Source organism: Cryptomeria japonica, unplaced genomic scaffold (genome assembly GCF_030272615.1).
Source record: "Cryptomeria japonica unplaced genomic scaffold, Sugi_1.0 HiC_scaffold_97, whole genome shotgun sequence".
NCBI classification, from domain to species: domain Eukaryota; kingdom Viridiplantae; phylum Streptophyta; class Pinopsida; order Cupressales; family Cupressaceae; genus Cryptomeria; species Cryptomeria japonica.
In genome coordinates this window covers 310,538-315,000 of record NW_026728919.1, presented here as the reverse complement: position 1 = coordinate 315,000, position 4,463 = coordinate 310,538, and the positions used below count along the sequence as shown (strand labels likewise).

The window sequence follows — 4,463 nt, the reverse complement described above, 5'->3', positions numbered from 1 at the left end:
CTCGGGTGCGCACCTCGCGTGCACCTTCGCTGCGGTGGGCACCTTGGCTGGGTTGCGCGCCTTGGTGGGCACCATGCAGTGCACGAAGTCGGAGCCCGGATTGCCCCGGGCGCGCACCTCCGCCAGGGTGGGCACCTTGGTGCGCACAACTTGCCTGGGCTGCGCACCAGGAAGGGCTCAAGATGGCACCCGCGTTCCGTTTTTTTCACTATCTTTCAGAACGGAAATTTTAAAATCTCGTTTTTTTTTGCCTTTTCTGGAAATTAGTGAAGGCAGCGCATCAAAGGTGCGCAACGCTGGTGCGAACCTGGGAGCGCTCCGATGTGTGCTCCAAGGTGCGGCGTGCACGAAGTCGGACCCCGGTTTGCCCCGGGTGCGCACCTCGCGTGCACCTTGGTGCGCACACCTTGGCTGGGTTGCGCGCCCTGGTGGGCACCATGGTGCGCACCAAGGAGCGCTCCGAAGTGTGCTCCAAGGTGCGGCGTGCACGAAGTCGGAGCCCGGTTTGCCCCGGGTGCGCACCTCGCGTGCACCTTCGCCGCGGTGGGCACCATGGCGTGCACGAAGTCGGAGCCCGGTTTGCCCCGGGTGCGCACCTCGCGTGCACCTTCGCCGGGGTGGGCACCTTGGTGTGCAGACCTTGGCTGGGTTGCGCGCCCTGGTGGGCACCATGGTGCGCACCAAGGAGCGCTCCGAAGTGTGCTCCAAGGTGCGGCCTGCACGAAGTCGGAGCCCGGTTTGCCCCGGGTGTGCACCTCGGGTGGGCACCTTGGTGCGCATGCCTTGCCTGGGCTGCGCACCAGGGCGGGCTCAAGATGGCACCCGCGTTCCTTTTTTTTCACTATCTTTCAAAACGGAAATTTTAAAATCTCATTTTTTTTTGCCTTTTTCTGGAAATTAGTGAAGGCAGCGCATCAAAGGTGCGCACCTCGCTGCCCACCACGGTGCGCAACGCCGGTGGGCACCCGGGAGTGCTTCGAAGTGTGCTCCAAGGTGCTGCGTGCACGTTGTCGGAGCCCGGTTTGCCCCGGGTGCGCACCTCGCGTGCACCTTCGTCGGGGTGGGCACCTTGGCTGGGTTTGCCCCGGCTGCGCTCCGAAGCGGGGTTATTGGAGCGCCGCCTCTTTTTTTGTCGGAGCGTTTGGTGGGGTTTCTCGCATTGGCTCTTCCGAGGCCCGGTTGCCACCCTGGCGCGCACGAAGTCGGAAGTAGGGTTAATTGCCCGGGTGCGCACCTTTGCCAGGGTGGGCACCTTACCTGGGCTGCGCACCAGGGCGGGCTCAAGATGGCACGCGCGTTCCGTTTTTTTCACTATCTTTCAAAACGGAAATTTTAAAATCTCCTTTTTTTTTTGCCTTTTCTGGAAATTAGTGAAGGCAGCGCATCAAAGGTGCGCACCTCGCTGCCCACCTTGGTGTGCTCTGAGGTGCGCACCCGGGAGCGCTACGAAGTGTGCTCCAAGGTGCGGCGTGCACGTTGTCGGAGCCCGGTTTGCCCCGGGTGCGCACCTCGCCTGCACCTTGGCCGGGGTGGGCACCTTGGCTGGGTTTGCCCAGGGTGCGCTCCGAAGCGGGGTTACTGGAGCGCCCCCTCTTTTTTTGTCAGAGCGTTTGGTGGGGTTTCTCGCATTGGCTCTTCCCAGGCCCGGTTGTTGGGTGCGCTCCCACCCTGGCGCGCGCGAAGTTGGAAGTTGGGTTAATTGCCCGGGCGCGCACCTTCGCCAGGGTGGGCACCTTGGTGCGCACACCTTGGCTGGGCTGCGCACCAGGGCGGGCTCAAGATGGCACCAGCATTCCCTTTTTCTCACTATCTTTCAAAACGGAAATTTTAAAATCTCGTTTTTTTTTTGCCTTTTATGGAAATTAGTGAAGGCATCGCATCAAAGGTGCGCACCTCGCTGCCCACCTTGGTGTGCTCCGAGGTGCCCACCACGGTGCGCAACGCCGGTGCGAACCCGGGAGCGCCCCGATGTGTGCTCCAAGGTGCGGCGTGCACGAAGTCGGACCCCGGTTTGCCCCGGGTGCGCACCTCGCGTGCACCTTGGTGCGCACACCTTGGCTGGGTTGCGCGGCCTGGTGGGCACCATGGTGCGCACCAAGGAGCGCTCCGAAGTGTGCTCCAAGGTGCGGCGTGCACGAAGTCGGAGCCCGGTTTGCCCCGGGTACGCACCTCGCGTGCACCTTCGCCGGGGTGGGCACCTCGGCTGGGTTGCGCGCCCTGGTGCGCACCAAGGAGCGCTCCGAAGTGTGCTCCAAGGTGCGGCGTGCACGAAGTCGGAGCCCGGTTTGCCCCGGGTGCGCACCTTCGCCGCGGTGCGCACCATGGCGTGCACGAAGTCGGAGCCCGGTTTGCCCCGGGTGCGCACCTCGCGTGCACCTTCGGCGGGGTTGCGCGCCCTGGTGGGCACCATGGTGCGCACCAAGGAGCGCTCCGAAGTGTGCTCCAAGGTGCGGCGTGCACGAAGTCGGAGCCCGGTTTGCCCCGGGTGCGCACCTCGCGTGCACCTTCGGCGGGGTTGCGCGCCCTGGTGGGCACCATGGTGCGCACCAAGGAGCGCTCCGAAGTGTGCTCCAAGGTGCGGCGTGCACGAAGTCGGAGCCCGGTTTGCCCCGGGTGCGCACCTCGCGTGCACCTTCGCCGCGGTGGGCACCATGGCGTGCACGAAGTCGGAGCCCGGTTTGCCCCGGGTGCGCACCTCGCGTGCACCTTCGCCGGGGTGGGCACCTCGGCTGGGTTGCGCGCCCTGGTGCGCACCAAGGAGCGCTCCGAAGTGTGCTCCAAGGTGCGGCGTGCACGAAGTCGGAGCCCGGTTTGCCCCGGGTGCGCACCTCGCGTGCACCTTCGCCAGGGTGGGCACCTCGGTGCGCACACCTTCTCAATGTTTTCTTGCCTTTTCTGGAAATTGGTGAAGGCAGCGCATCAAAGGTGCGCACCTCGGTGTGCTCCGAGGTGCGAACCCGAGAGCGCTCCGAGGTGCCCACGAAGTCGAAAGTCGGGTTAATTGCATTGTTTTCCCCGGGTGCGCTCCGAGGTGCGCAACATCGGCGCGCACCAAGGAGGGCTCCGAAGTGTGCTCCAAGGTGCGCACGATGGCGTGCACCTCTGGTGCGCACGATTCGGAGCTCGGTTTGACCGGGGTGCGCACACCTTGGCTGGGTTGCGCACCTTTTGTGCGCTCCAAGGTGCGCACGAAGTCGGAGCTCGGTTTGCCCCGGGTGCGCACCTTCGCCAGGGTGCGCACCTTGATGCGCACGCCTTGGCTGGGCTGCGCACCTTGGTGGGCGCCATGGTGCGCACCTTTCGTGCGCTCCAAGGTGCGCACGAAGTCGGAGCTCGGTTTGCCCCGGGTGCGCACCTTGGTGGGCGCCATGGTGCACTCCGAGGTGCCCAAGATTGGTGCGCACCAAGGAGCGCTCCGAAGTGCGCTCCAAGGTGCGCGCGAAGTCGAAAGTTGGGTTAATTGTCCGGTTTGCCTCGGGTGCGCACCTTGCGTGCACCTTCGCCAGGGTGGGCGCCTTGGTGCGCACACCTTGGCTGGGCTGCGCACACCTTGGCACCCGCGTTTCCTTCATTTTAAATTTTTTTTTTTTACAATCTCTCAAGTGGGAAATTCTATAATCTCAACTTTTTTTGCCTTTTCAGGAAACTTTTGAATGGAGCGCATCATTGGTGCGCTCCGAAGTGTGCTCCAAAGCTCTCTCCAGCTGCGTGCACCTGCCCCGGCCGCGCACCCGGCCCCGCCCAGCTTCGCTCACCTGTCCCGGGCGTCTGGTGCGGAACCTTAGAGTAAGAAACATCACCGTGCACCTTGGCCAACGTGCGCGACTCGACCGAGCGCGCACTGGCCGAGGTGCACACCGATTTCACCTGGGTGCGCGCGCAGCACCTCGGGCGCACCGGGGTGCGCGCACAACGCCCGGGTTGCACCGTGGCCTGTGTGCTCGGGGTGCCTCGGGTGCGCGCTCGGTGTCGCCCCCGCGCGCGCGGTAGTGCGGGCAGCGCACCCCGGCCCCGCCCGGCCCCGACGAGAACGCAAACGGGCAAAAGGTTTATTCAAATAGCATTGCGACGCCCGGCGAAAAACTAAAAAAGGGTGCAACACCGGGACTTCCCGGGAGGTCACCCATCCCAGTACTACTCCGGCCCAAGCGCGCTTAACTGCGGAGTTCTGATGGGATCCGGTGCACTAATGCTGGTATGATCGCACCCGTTATGAGCTTGTCGCAGTGTGTACTTAGCAAACCGCGACCCACGTGCGAATCCACCCCGGCCACCCACCCCCGTCGAGGTGCACACCCTCCCTCGCGAAGTGCGCCCCGTTCGCCAAGTGTGAGCCCTGCCCGGGTGCGCGCACCTTGCTAGGGCGTCGGGTGTGCACCCGGCCCGGCCTACGTGCGTGCACCTGGAGGGGGCGTCGTGTGCGTGCAGTGTCCCGTCTGCAACGCGGTGCCCACACACCACCT

At 64.4% G+C, this 4,463-nt stretch overlaps 1 non-coding gene across 1 annotated transcript; it reads right to left on the bottom strand.

Moving 5' to 3' along the window:
• Positions 1-4,090: 4,090 nt before the first annotated feature.
• On the bottom strand, positions 4,091-4,209 carry LOC131864880 (5S ribosomal RNA). Its single transcript, XR_009363607.1, has one exon. It is a non-coding gene; the product is annotated as a 5S ribosomal RNA (ribosomal RNA).
• Between the last annotated feature and the right edge of the window lie 254 nt (positions 4,210-4,463).